This window comes from Vicugna pacos, chromosome 5 (genome assembly GCF_048564905.1).
Source record: "Vicugna pacos chromosome 5, VicPac4, whole genome shotgun sequence".
Lineage (NCBI taxonomy): Eukaryota > Metazoa > Chordata > Mammalia > Artiodactyla > Camelidae > Vicugna > Vicugna pacos.
In genome coordinates this window covers 44739399-44753673 of record NC_132991.1, presented here as the reverse complement: position 1 = coordinate 44753673, position 14275 = coordinate 44739399, and the positions used below count along the sequence as shown (strand labels likewise).

Genomic DNA, 14275 nt, shown 5'->3' with positions numbered 1-14275 from the left:
TATTTTAATTGTTGAATTATCTTTCTCCAGCTCATTCAGGCTTCAGCCCATATCCTTGAGAAGCAGGAAATGAAGACCACTGAAAACCATGAAATGACAAAACTGCAAATGTGAAACTGCTCCAGTGATAGCTAAGCAGACTATGCCCTGGTTAAATACAAAAACAAAAAAATCACATCTTCCTCCTGCCACTCTCGACAATTGCTGTAAGTAAGGAGGCTTTGGAAACAGAAAGAGAAAGGGTGCAGCTGGCATTGAATTTGAAGAAATCTGTAGGGGAAGCCAGGATGGGGGGTTTCCGCTAGGCTTGAAGAGGAGTGATCACAGAAGAGCACCTGCTTCAGCCCTCAAACTTTTCTAGTACAGGGATTGAGATGTCTACTTAAGTGTCAGAGTGGAGTTTCTATATAAAAGAAAGATTTGAAGCAAAAGTCATTAGAGACCTAAGAGAATCTAAGAGTTGAACCAAATGTAAGTCAGAGAAGGCTTGTGAATGGGTGTTTTAGAAGTGTTTGTTGATTGTGGTCAGCCTTTGAAACAGCAGCCGTAAAATGCAAATTATAGGTTCGCATTAGGGCAGGGGTCTGCTAACTTCTGAAAAGAGCCAGATAGTAAATATCTGCAAGCTGTACTGAATCTGTCACATCACCCCAATTCTGTCATTATAGCACAAACGCAGCCATAGACTACGTAAATGAATGTGCGTGAATGTGTCCAACAGAACTTTACTGATGAGCACTGAAATTTGAATTTTATGTAGTTTTCATGCGTCACAAATAGTATTTATCTTTTGATTTTTCTCCCAACCATTTGAAAGTTGTAAAAACCATTCTTAGTTCCTGGGCTGTAGTTCACTGACACTTCCTTAGGGAATGGAGTTTAAAAGGTTATAAATATTTTAGAAGGAAAAAAAATATTGGGCTTTGGTTCTTTTTCTGAAGATAACTGTTGGTGTAGGAAATCGTGCAAAAAACCCTTAACAAGGGAGTCCTACACTTCATTACTTTTCCATTCTGAGTCTGTCGTGTTGTATTCAATCCATGATCTCCCTCTAACTCACCAAAAAGCGTCTTAATCCCCTTTCCTCAGGTTGGTGTTGGTTCCTCTGTGTGTTAGGCCAATGTTTCATGAGCTAAAAGAAAGGGATGGACTAATTTATGAGCCATAAGAGCACTTCTTAGATTTGGGACCCAGAAAAGGCCTTAAAAATAATCTGATCCAACTCCTATATCTTATAGCTAAAGAAATAGAGGGTCAAAGAGGGTAAATGTCTTGCCCAAGGTCACCTAGCTCTCACCATGTTATCAAGGGTAACCAGAAGCACCCAGAACAGGAACAATCATAAAGGTGGACCTTGAGCCTGAGCTGACCTACACTTATCTGTTAGAACAGTTTTTTTTTTTAGAACAGAGTTTTTAATGATGAAATTTAACAGATACATACTGGAAAATGTCTTATTTTACTTTTTACTTTTCTATATTGACTACATTTTAAAAAATATATCCTGCACAAATGCATACCACAACATCTTTAAAAAATAGTTTGGAATTATTTACTAAAATGTAAGGTACACATATCCTCTGATCCCTATATTCCATTCCTTGGTACATATCCAACAGAAATGCCCATACATTTGTACCAGGAGACAAGCACAAGAATATACTTAATAGCAATTAAGTCAATCCAACGTCTGTCAATAACAGAATGGGTAAATTATTAAATATATATGTTTACATATTAGAATATTATACAGCAGTGAACATGAGCAAATAACAGTTACACCTACAACATGGATGAATCTTACAAAACTGAGCAAAAAAAGACTTATTCAAAAGAATACATCCTGTAGTGTTAAAGAAAAAATAATAATTTATTCTCTTGGTAAAGACTGAGTACTGAGTGAAAAAAGTACTGCCAAATGAGGAACTTAATCCAGCACAGAGTCTAGATTCTGAGAAATGAAACTGGGGAGACAAGAAATGGGGTGGGTCACTTAAAGCCAAAAAGACCAAGACCTTTCTCAGACTGACATTAGGAAAACAAAGCCTCATAATGATGGTTAGCTGTGGAAACTGTGCTACCCAGCCAGGTTTGCAAAGGTGCGGGCAGGCCAGGTAGCCAAGTCAGTGTTTCTTAGTATTAGTCCATCTGTATATGGGGTTCAAAAATAGGCAAAAGTTTAAAAAACAAGGAAGTAGTTACCATGCAAATCAGGATAATGGTTACCTGGATAGAAGGGGAAGGCTGAGAAAGAGATAATCTGAATGGGACACATGGGAAGGGGTTCTGGGCATAATGGCAATGTTCTATTTTTGATCTAGGTGATGGGATTGTGGTTTTTTCCCTAATTATATTTATTTTATAATTACTCACCATACTTTGCTCTGTGTTTTATGTAACTTTCTCTGCATGTTATCTTTCACAATTAACAAAGGCTTAAAATAGACAAATCAGCCTTCTTTTATATAACTATAGAGGTCCCTCTGAAATTATTAGACTTGTAGTAAGTGTATTAATACAACTTGATTTTTGGATGAAGGTATCAATAGAAAATGGAAGCCATCTATTTCTGACTTGGAAAATTCTCATATGCTATTTTAAGTTCTTATGCCTGTTGACTGAAATATAGATGAGCTGTAGAATAAGTATGTTTAACACACTATTCCAAAATATGGCATTTGGGTTCTTAAAAAATCCCAAGAACATTCTAAGAATGACTTGGGAAACTACTGTATTATAACTAATACAATAATTTAATTTGAACCTTCTCCATTTTACTAAGACTTACACAAATTGAGCTAATATTCCTAAGCCATGAAAAATCATTTGAAAGAATTGCCACAGTCTCAGAACACTAGGAAACCAGTGCCCTAGAGATCATATTCTACAGGTTGGCTCAAGCAAATTTCAATATGCAAGTGTATGCTTTTAAATTAAGCTTCATTAAAATGCACTTACCAGTTTAAGTGGAGGCTGATTTTGAAACCACATTTGGAATTTAGATTCTCACTACTTTAAAACAAATGCTATGTAAACATGAAAATTAGATAATCAAATGATTCTCTGCCCTCTTTCTACAACATTTAACTTGAAATGACTGACGTACTTTAAGATACAAATCCTCAAAATATCCCAGTGAAGAAATGGAGTCCTTAGGCTATGGAAATACTCTTTAACCAAGTCAAAAGCAGACTGCTCTGATGTCATAAAAACCACTGGCATAGGGAAATCTTAGAAAGGCCGTCTGCAGCTCATCCCAGAAGCCCTTCCCAAGCCAGAATTCTCCTGTCCTTGCCTGCCAACCGCAAGAGGTTGAACTGCATTCTCAGAGCTGGCCTCCACTCCTCCTTGCCCTTGAGGTCCTCTCTCTCCGAGCTTGGCTGTAAAAGGGCCCAAGGTCTCTCTGACACTCCCTTCATTACTTTCCCCCTTTGGGAAAAGGGAAGAATGTGATAAAAATATAGAATGCAGAGACCTGTGGCACTTGTCCACCATGTAATGCAACCCACACCCCTCAAAAACATTACAGGGAAGTGTCAATCATTAGACCCTCGTTTTACAGAGAAGAAAAATCAAAGCCCAGAAAACTGTGGAATCAGAGATCACACAGCAAGTCAAGTGAAGTCCCACCAAACTACTGCTTAGTGCAGTAGAATTCCCTGCCTCTCTGCAAACTTGGTATCTTAGACCCTGCTCCACTCACTGGTACAGAATTAGGGTTCAGATGGACTACTTAGCCTCTCTGGCTTCAGCTATCCAAGTCAAAGCTCAGTGAATGGTAGCCATTATTACTTCTTCCTCAGACACTAATCTCTAGTGTAGGCCTCTGTTCTCAGACTTACCTTTGCCTAAGGATAACTTGAGGGAACTTGTTAAAGCAGATTTCTCCTCCTCTGAGCCTCCCCATCTCTGTGAAGTGAAAAAATTAGTTGTCAGTGCTTTTCTTTACAAAACAAAAACCTGTTCTTTGTCTGTCTCTGTCCCTCTGTCTCTCTAGCAGTGAAAACCTTTCTTCAAGTGAAATCTTACTCAAAGCCTAACATGTAATGCAAATAAAGTCCGAGCTTCTCCAAAGTGAGACACGTAATCTGACCCTTGCAGCTCATCTCTGCTTTCCCTGTTCCAGGAAAAGTGCAGCTGGACGCCCTCTGAAGTTCCCATCACTTCCAGTGCTAAGCCAGGCGGTAACCAGAAACACTGGTTATAACCAGAAGACAACATCAAATATTTATTAAATGCCAAATAATATGTCAGAGCAGCCAGGCCCTTTAAAAAAAATGGTCTTATTTCCTCTTTCTTTCTTGCCATTCCTTTCATTTTGCCCCCATTTCTTCATTTTCCAGTTTAAAATAATCGTGGGTTGTTGCCAGCTGCTTTAAATACTTTTGGAGAGAGAGTAAGGGTTATAAATAGATAAAAATACAAAATGCAGTGTTGGTTTAATCCTCACAACAAACATGGGGCTGGTTTCAGTAATTCTGTTTCATAACTGAGATTGGTGGGGCTCAGAGAGGAAACGAAGTTGCCCAAGATCATTCCAGGAAGTCAGTGAGCACTTTCCCAACTCCCACCTCCTGGGTGCTTCCCTGGCCCCAACACCATGCTCGCTAAGACACGTATGCTTACTAATGTATGTAACCCCTACAAAGCCCCATGAGACTGATACTGTTACTATGGCCGTGTTACTGAAGAGAACACAGGATTAGACAGATGAAGGAGTTTAACCAGAGCCAGGGAATCAATAAAAGCCGAGCCAGCCTTGAACCAAGTCTGGGTGATACCCAAACGTGGGCTGGTACCCAATGTGGAGCCCATACTCCTACCTTCAAAGCCCCGCTCCTGACTTCCCTTCTCCCTTTGAAGGAACTCTCCATGCCCTCCTAGCCAGGGTTTGGGGAAATGCACAAATGCCAGGGACAACACTGTGCCATGCACAAGCACAAACCATGGTCAACAGGAAACCAGACTGCCTGGGAGCAAGTCCGCGTTTTGTTGCGATTTGGCTGTTTGACCTTTGACAAGTTATTTAACCTCTCTGAGTCTCATATGGTAAGTCTATTTTTAGTTTTTTAAGGACTCTCCATACTATTTTCCATAGTGGCTGCACCAAACTACATTCCTACCAGCAGTGTAGGAGGGTTCTCTTTTCTCCACACCCTCTCCAGCATTTGTCATTTGTGGACTTTTTAATGATGGCCATTCTGACTGACGTGAGATGATACCTCACTGTAGTTTTGATGTGCATTTTAGCAGTCCCACTCCTGGGCATATAACCTGAGGGAACTCTAATTCAAAAAGATACATGCACCCCAATGTTCATAGTAGCACTATATATAATAGCCAAGACATGGAAGCGACCTAAATGTCCATCAACAGATGACTGGATAAAGAAGTTGTGGTATATTTATACAATGGAATAATACTCAGCCATGAAAAGAGTAAAATAACGCCATTTGCAGCAACATGGATGGACCTAGAGATCATCATTCTAAGTGAAGTAAGCCAGAAAGAGAAAGAAAAATACTGTATGATATCACTCATATGTGGAATCTAAAAGAAAAAAGAGGACACTAATGAACTCATCTACAAAACAGAAACAGACTCACAGACATAGTAAACAACCTTATGGTTACCAGGGGAAAAGGAGTGGGAAGGGCTAAATTTTGGAGTTTGAGACTTGCAAATGTTAGCCACTGTATATAAAAATAGATTAAAAACAAATTTCTTCTGTATAGCACAGGGAACTATATTCAATATCTTATAATAACCTTTATTGAAAAGGAATATGAAAATGAGTAAATGTATGTATATGCATGACTGGGACATTATGCTGTACACCAGAAATGGACTCATTACAACTTCAGTTTAAAAAAAAAAAAGCAGGTTTCTCCTGCTCTTCCCTGGGAACCTCTGAGCCAGGTCTAGCAAGCACCATTTTAATTTTTTAACAAAAGTCCTGGAAATTCTAATACAGAGAGCCAAGATTTGGCAAATAGCAATCGAGAGCTTCTATGTTGTCTTTTTCCTCCTTTGAAATTAAAAAGCTCACCAGATTTGTATATATTTGTTTCTCTCAAGGAAGTTCTGGTTCTAAGAACTTAAGGTCTCTCTTCTGAAACAGATCTCATTCCATATCTGTCTTCTAACAGGTGGCTTTCAAATATTTTTTTGCCATAACCATGAAAAGGAATACATTTTAGATAGCAACTAAGAACATGTGTTTATACCCACATACATAAATAATTTTTCACAAAGTAATGTGCTCACCATGCACATTGTACATGCACATTTTCATTCTCTTTTTTAATCATTTAATGATAGTCACAACTTTCTAATTTCATTTCACAACCCAATATTGAGTTGTAATCAATAAAGAGCAACACTAAAATGCCCAGATGTTGGAATTAGCATACAAAGAATTTAAAGGAACTATTATAACTATGTTCAAATACATAAAAGAAAATACGCTCATAATAAATGAACATAGTTTCTCTAAACAAAGAAACAAAAACTATAGAAAAGAAACAAATGAAAACCCTAGAATTGAAAAAATATATATGAAATAAAAACTGCACTTACTAGACAGATTGAGGTGGCAGAAGAAAGTCAGTAAACTATAAATTATTCAGTTTCAAAAACACAAACGCAGAAAATTGAAAAGAGTTTCAGAGACCTATAGGACAATATCAAGCAATCTAACATACATATATCTGGAACCCCAGAATGATCAAGAAGAGAGAAGGAGCCCCCAAAAATGTCAAGAAAAAAGGGGCAACAAGTCTCCTAATTTGGTGAAAGATACAAATTTACAGACGCAAGAAGCTCAGCAAAACCCAAGCAGAAGAAATAAAAAACACACCTATGTATTTCACAGTTAAACTGCTGAAAATCAAAGATGAAGAGAAGAATCCTTAAAGCAGCCCAAGAAAAATTACTCATTACTACAATGATACCTTTTATAGCCAACTTCTCATCTGAAACAATGGAGACCAGAAGATAGTGATGCAACATCTTTAAAGTATCTAAAGAACAAAAACTTTCAACTCAAAATTCTATCTCCAGTGGAAAATATTCTTCAAGAATGAAAGCAAAATAAAGGTGTTTTCAGATAAGTAACAACTAAAAGAATTTATCATCAACAGAAGTACACCACAAGAAATGCAAAAGGAAGAAATTCAGGCTGAAAAGAAATGATGCCAGATAGTGAAAAATAAAGTCTATTCTTTTTTTCTCTGAACGTATTTAAATACATTTGACCATTTAAAGAAAAATTACAATATTGTGGTATTTATAGCATACTTATATTAACACATATGACAACTTCAGCATAAAGCATGAGTCAACAAACTTTTTCTAAGGGGCCAGATGTGAAGCATTTTAGACTCTATAAGCCATATGGTCTTTGTTACAACTACCCAACTCTACTATGATAACATAAAAGCATCCATAGATAATACATAAATGAATAAGTATAGTTGTGCTGCAATAAAACAAAAGGAGATACAGGGCAAGATTTGGTCCCAAAGTCACAGGCTGTCAAACTCTCGTATAAAGGATATAAACAGAACTGGTTGTGAAGTTTTTATAGTTTATGTTAAATGGGGCCATAACTCCAAGTAGATTCTACAAATTTAAGGCTTTTTATTGCAATCTGTAGAGCAACCATTTGAAACAAAAATGCAAAGAATAACTGAAAAGCCAATGTAGAAAATAGAATTCTAAAAAATACCTAATTGACTTAAAACAGTGAAGAAGGTACAAAGAAACAACAACACTAACCAAAATAGAACCAAAAGAAAACAAATAGTAACATGGTAGACTTAAATCCAAATTTACCAATGATTTATAGTAACTATAAATGGACCAAACAATTAAAAGGCAGAGATTATCAGACTCAATAGAAAAGGAAAACCCAATTATATGCTTTCAGGAGACAAACTTGTGCCAATTATCAATTGCCTCTCAGTTCCAAATTCATCTTTCATTGCACACTCTATAAAAATGGAGCTAGGCATTTAAATAATTTTCCCTTTGCCACCTGGCACAATATTAAGCTTCGTCAGTGGTAAGCATTGGAGAAACACTGCAAGAAGAAAAGATTTTCTTCGCTGGTTTTAGAGTGCTCTCTCACTAGACCACTAGACACCTACAGCATTATTAGCTTCTCTAGTACCCAGCTCCTACAGTGCACAGTGGTCAGCAGCAGCCAGCATCTTCTCTGAAACTCTCTGTGGAGTTTCACAGCAAAAACCACCTCTGTGTGTACAACTTTCCTCAGTACCCAGGGGGCAAGTTTCTGGCAAGTTCCAGAGGGTGGATTTTCAGCAGGATCCGCTGATGTGGCACCATAGGGACTTCTCTGCCACATTGCAAGCCATGGCCCCACCTTCTCCAAAAGGTGGAGACTTGACTTAGCTTTGGCAAGAGGGAGGGGAACAAGAGACTCTTCCTTGAGCACCCTATCCCAGTCTTAGAAATAGTGGCTGCTACTTATATCTGCTATTCCTCTATTCCTGAGAATTTTTTTTTGTTTTTGCTTTTTACTAACCAATCCCTCATTATTCCAATCCCCTCTTTTACTTAATAATTCTTTATATTAAACTTCTTTGGTTCAAATTACTGTGTAATTTCTGTCCCCTGGTTGGACTCTCACTAATATGTCACTTTAAATATAAAGATAGATAGGTTAAAAGAAAAAGATGTTTTTTTAAAAACCCTGCAAACAGCAAGCATTAAAAAAATTTGAATTGGCTATATTATTGTTATATAAAGTAATCTTCAAGATGGACTATTACCAGAGACAGTAGGACATTTCATGATAATAAAAGATCCAATCAATCAGGAAGACATGTGATAAATATGTATGTACCTAATAACAAAATTCAAGATACGTAAAGAAAAAGTTCATAGAGTTAAACACAATCACTGACGATTTTAATACTCCTCTCTCTGCAACTGATAGAAGGAAATAACAACAAAAACAGTAAAAACATAGAAACTCTCAACAATACTATCAACCACCTAGACTTAATTGACATTTTAGAACATTATACCCAACAACTATAGAACACATGTTCTTTTCAAGGATACATATTACAGTCGCTGAAACAGACCATATATGGGCCTTAAAACAAGTCTCATTATATTTCAAAAGATAGGAATCCTACAGAGTATGTTCTCTGACCACAATGAAATTAAAGTAGAAATGCATGCTAAATATATTTTAACTTTTTCTTAATTACTCAAGGCTCATTATTCTAAACATTAATAATTTACCAGGTCCATCAGAACCTAATGAAGGTCTATCAAGATATTCCCCTATGCTAATTAGCCTCAAATTTCTGTATTTGGGGACTATATATCAGCTTTTGGTAGATTTGCTATCTACATCCCTCACCATCAATTTCCTTCTATCTTGCTTTCCTTTTATCTCAAGAAACAATATTTTGAACTCCTAATTCCACTTGTAAAATGGAGATAAACATAATATACATTTTCCTAGTAATTTGTGAAGATTAAAACTAAGTGGTTTTTTTGCATTAGTGTCTGTCATTCAATTGCTCAATAAATATCAGATAATCACCCACACATACCCCCAAATTTATCTCCAGAACAGATCTCTCTTAAAAGAGCCAAATGATGCTTGATACCTCTGCTTGGAAGCTTCATAGGCACTGTAGCAGAGTGACTGCAGAAAATGTCCCAATTCTTCATAACTCTCTATAACTTTGTCTTTTGCAATGTGACTTTGTAGCTCTTCCCATAAAGAGGTGGAGTCTACTTAGAGTGATCAGCCATCCCAATTTGCCCAGGACTGAGGGGTTTCCTGGGACACAGGACTTAAAATGCTGAAACCAGGGAAGCCATAGGCAAATCAAGATGAGTTGGTCATCCTAAGTCTACTTCCCCTTTTGACTCTGGGCTGGCCTTCTGACTTGCTTTGGCCAACAGAATGCAGTAGAAATGACAGTGTGCAAAGTCTAAGCTTAGATTTCCAGAGGCATGATGCATTTTTTTCTTTCCCAGACCCCAACCACTGCCATGTGAACAACACAGGTCAGTCTGCTGGATGATGAAAGACACCTGGCCTAGTCACTCTAGTTGCCCCAGCTGCCAGCCAACCAACTGCCAGGCATGTGAGTGAGGCCATTCCAAACAAGCCAGCTCCCGATCAACCACTGAGCCAACCACAGACACATGAGAAAGCTTAGATAAGACCAGCTGAGCCTGGCCCCAATTAGCTGACCCATAGATTTATGAATAATAATAAATGCTTATTGTTTGAAATGACTGAGTTTTGGGGTAGATTATGACACAGCAATAGCTAAATGATAGAGATACCTTAAATTTAGTACATTTAATACTAAACTCACAGCTGGAGGCTGGAGGGTGGGTATAGCTCAGTGATAGAGTGTGTGCTTAGCATGCATGAGGTCCTGGGTTCAGTTCCCCCATACCGCCCTTTAAAAAAAAATACTAAACTCAGAGTTGATAATTATGTGATGTGATAGAGGTGCTAACTATTCTTACAATGACAATCATATTACGATTTATAATGTATCAAGTCAGTATGCTGTACACCTTAAATTTGTACAATGTTATACGTCAAATACTTTTCAACTTTTAAAAATGAACATGACTACAGTCCATAAAGCTTTCAGTAAAAAGACTAATCTCAGTGTTCTCCCCAATTTGGCTCTCCTCCAATATTCTCTACCTTGATAGACAGCAACACCATCCATCCAGTTCTTCATGCCAAAGATCTAGAAGTCAGCTTTGATGCCTTCCTCTTCTTTGCCCTCACCAAATTATATTAATTCTACTTTCTAAATATTTCCAGAATTTACTCGCTTCTCAACGTTTTCTCTCTCTCTGCTTAAAGCCACCATCACATAGCATCTACACTGTAAGAAAAAAAACACTTAATTGGTCTCTCCACATCCATTCTTCTCCCTTCTACAATCCATTCTCCAGACAAGAAAGTATTCTTCAGAAAAGAAAGAGAAAACAAGAAAAACTCTGCAACAGAGTCTGTTAAGAGGATAACAAGACAAGCCACAAGGTGGGAGAAAATATTTGCAAACAAGATATCCAACAAAGACTGGAATACATAAACAACTCTCAAAACTCAATAGTAAAAATGCAAACAATTCAATTGGGCATATCTTATGGGCAAAAGACATGAAGAGACATTTCACCACAGAAGATACACATATGGCAAATAAGCATGTGAAAAGATGCCCAACGTCATTTGCTATGAAGGAAATGAGAATTAAAACCACAGTGAGATACCACCATACACCCAACAGAATGGCTAAAATAAAAAATCGTGGCAATAGCAAATGCTGGTGAGAATATGGAGAAACTGGATTCATAGCTTGCTGCCGAGAATATGAAATGGTACAGCCACTCTGACAAACAACTTGGCAATATATTAATTTGCTAGGGCTGCTGTAACCAAGTACGACACACTGGATGGCTTTAAACAGCAGGTATTTATTTTCCTAAAATTCCAGAGGAATTGGGGCAGCAGACAAGAAAACACGTGATGATATATTCCCATGCAATAATCTCAGGAGGAAAGTAGAGGGGTTTTTTGTTTGCTTGAGTATTTTTGTCCTTTATTTAAGTATAGTTGATTTAAAATACTGTTAGTTTCAGGTATACAATATAGTGACTTGATATTTTTATAGCTTATATTCTATATAAGGTTATTTATAAAATATTGGCTTTTCCCTGTGCTGCACGTTACATCCTCATACTTATGTATTTTATACCTAGTAGTTTGTACTTCTAAATCCCTTTCACTGATTTTGCCCCTTGCTCTGGGAAGGTATTATTACCTGCAATCTACAGATGCAAACAAAGCAGCACAGAAAAATGAAGTCTTATTCCCAAGACCACATCTTAACAGCAGTGGTTCAGCCCAGCAAAGTCTGGCTCCCCAACCCATGAGTCAACACGTCCTCTTTGCATCCACTGGAGGTGACACAACTTTAGTACGTGATGAGACACGGGTGGCATGAAGAGGAAGGGATCCCTGTACCCAAAACGGTACTCTGAGTTTCAAACCTTTCCTTCAGTTCTTCTCTCCATTTCGGGGGTGCAGGGCGGAGGTGCACTTTAACGGCTGAACAATCAAGTGAAATGCTCCTGATTAGAGCCTAAGACCTGGAAGACAGAAGGCGAAATTGGCTCCGAAAGTTCCAGAAGCATGCTGTAACTGACAGCCCAGCGCCCTGAGCCTCCGGGGGCGAACATCGAATTTGGGCGTCCACACAAGAGTTCACCTCTGCCCCTCTTATGGGAGGAGTTGCCCCTTCAACCTGACAGGCAGCAGTCAACCAATACTGGTCAGAAGGTTCCAGAATGAAAGCAACTTTCCCGGCCTGGCCCCGCAGACACCCGGGAGTGCGCGCACCTAGGCTCCCCTGCCCCACCCCGGTGGAGGGGTGGGGGGGCGTCGTAGGCTGTTTTCTTTCACGTCCAAGAACAAACCTTGCTGAGAACTGTTTGCACACCTCCGGCCACGCCACTTGGGTGCCGCTGGAAGTGCAGAGATTCCAGTGCTCCGAGCTGGGGGTGGGGGGACTTACGCCATCAGTGTTTGCGGCTGAAGGACCTGTACCTCCAGATCCCAAGCTTTTAGCCGCTGAGAGAACGCGTTCCTCTCGCCCACTGACACTTGCCAGCCTCTGAGTATCCGGGCCTGGGGGCGCCTACTGGACACTGAGGACCCGCCTCAGCACCTGGCCGGTGGAGGGAGGGACTCCTCGCCCCAGGCTGGGCACCCTCTCCCGTCAGGAACCCCCGCTTTTGCTCTCTTTGCTTTAACCACTGAATAGACAATAGTACGAAATGGGCCTGATTTGGGTCAGGAAGACCTAGAAGGAAGTCGGTGAAATTGGGTCTGAAAGTTCTAGAAGCATGCTGAACTGGCCCCCCAGCGCCATGACCCTTGCGGCAAAAGGTGAGGCTGTGAACACCGAGTGTCCGCCCACTGTCGCCAAGCCTTTCGGGTTTGCTCACCCCAGAAGAGAGCAGAGGTGATCCTCGGCAGAGACTCAGCTGGGGGCAAAACACCCTCGCGGACCTGGGGTTCGCGTGCAGAGCAGCACGGGGGCGCCCGCCTCCTACTCCCCCACCCTCCCCCCGTGACCCGCAGGTCTATTTCCGGATCTTCCCGGTCTGCGGAGGCCCCTCCCGGTCAGCGCCCGCGCAAGCCGGTCTCCCGGGAAACGGCTCCTTCCAGTCTGCTCCTGAGGCCAGAGGGCGCGCGCGAATTCGGACAGTCTGCGCGCCCCCTAGGCGGTCCTGCTGCCTCGTAGCCCCCGGCGAGGAGAGGTGGGTGTGCCGGCCTTCTCCCCTGATCCCCAGGCCAGAAACCTGCCCGGAGCCGCAGTGGCCTTGCCTCCACCTGCGTTCGAGTCTGGACGTCAATGCCTATCCTTAAGCGGAAAAAAACATCGTCCTCCCTAAGCCTTGGGTTCCACAATGTGGGTAATTGTGTGCCCGCCATGAAGGATGGCTCCCAGGGGTCAGTGAGATAATGAAGGTAAAGGGCTTGGCAGAACTCCTGGCGCTCAGGGAACGCTCAAGAAATAAATGCTGGCCATCACTATTAGTTATCGGAATATATCTGCTTTTTCCACAAGACTGTAAGTTTCTGGAGGACAGGAACTCCCAGCACCTGGCACGGTAGGCGAGGCTAGCTGCCTGAGACCCTCAAGCTCTTAGCGGGGGTTGGGGGGTAGATGGGGAGAGGGGCCTTCAAAGATGCAGAAATCCGGACAGTCTCTCAGCTGAAGGCAAAAGATGTGAGGATGCCGCTGGGGGCTGTGGGTAGCAGCAGGCAGAGGACCCGAAGGCCATCTACTCTACGCACGGACGCTGGGCCCGAGGTGCAGTTGCCCTTGAAGAGTTTTCTCGAGTTTTTTTGTTGGGTTTTTATTTTCACTGGATTTATTTCTATTATGTCTTCTTCTCCAGTCTATGCAAGAAAAAAAAATGTGGGAGCCGAGAACGCTGACCCCAGAGTCAGAGATCCATCTGCTTATGGGCCAGAGGGGCTGAGAGGTGCTGAGAGGAGCTGGCCACACCACACCAACGGTCTGTTAAAGCCGAGTTAGGACTCAGCGGGGAAAACCAGGTTGAGAACACTGGTAACACCAAAGGACTGGGCAAGAGTTACGGTGGAGAAGATGCAACAGCCAATGAAGAAGGAATAGAGCACAGCCAGTCTGGTCCTGGAAAGATGGACATGAGACTCCCATAA

The 14275-nt window shown here is 40.7% G+C and overlaps 1 long non-coding RNA gene across 1 annotated transcript in view; it reads right to left on the bottom strand.

The window, feature by feature from the left end:
- Positions 1 to 13143, bottom strand: part of LOC140696393 (uncharacterized) — a 167048-nt gene extending 153905 nt beyond the window's left edge. The window contains exons 1-3 of the long non-coding RNA XR_012072661.1: positions 13030 to 13143; positions 11844 to 12171; positions 3843 to 3909 (exon numbers count right to left, since the gene is read on the bottom strand). This is a non-coding gene — a long non-coding RNA (uncharacterized lncRNA). The remainder of the gene's footprint in view (positions 1 to 3842; positions 3910 to 11843; positions 12172 to 13029) is intronic.
- Between the last annotated feature and the right edge of the window lie 1132 nt (positions 13144 to 14275).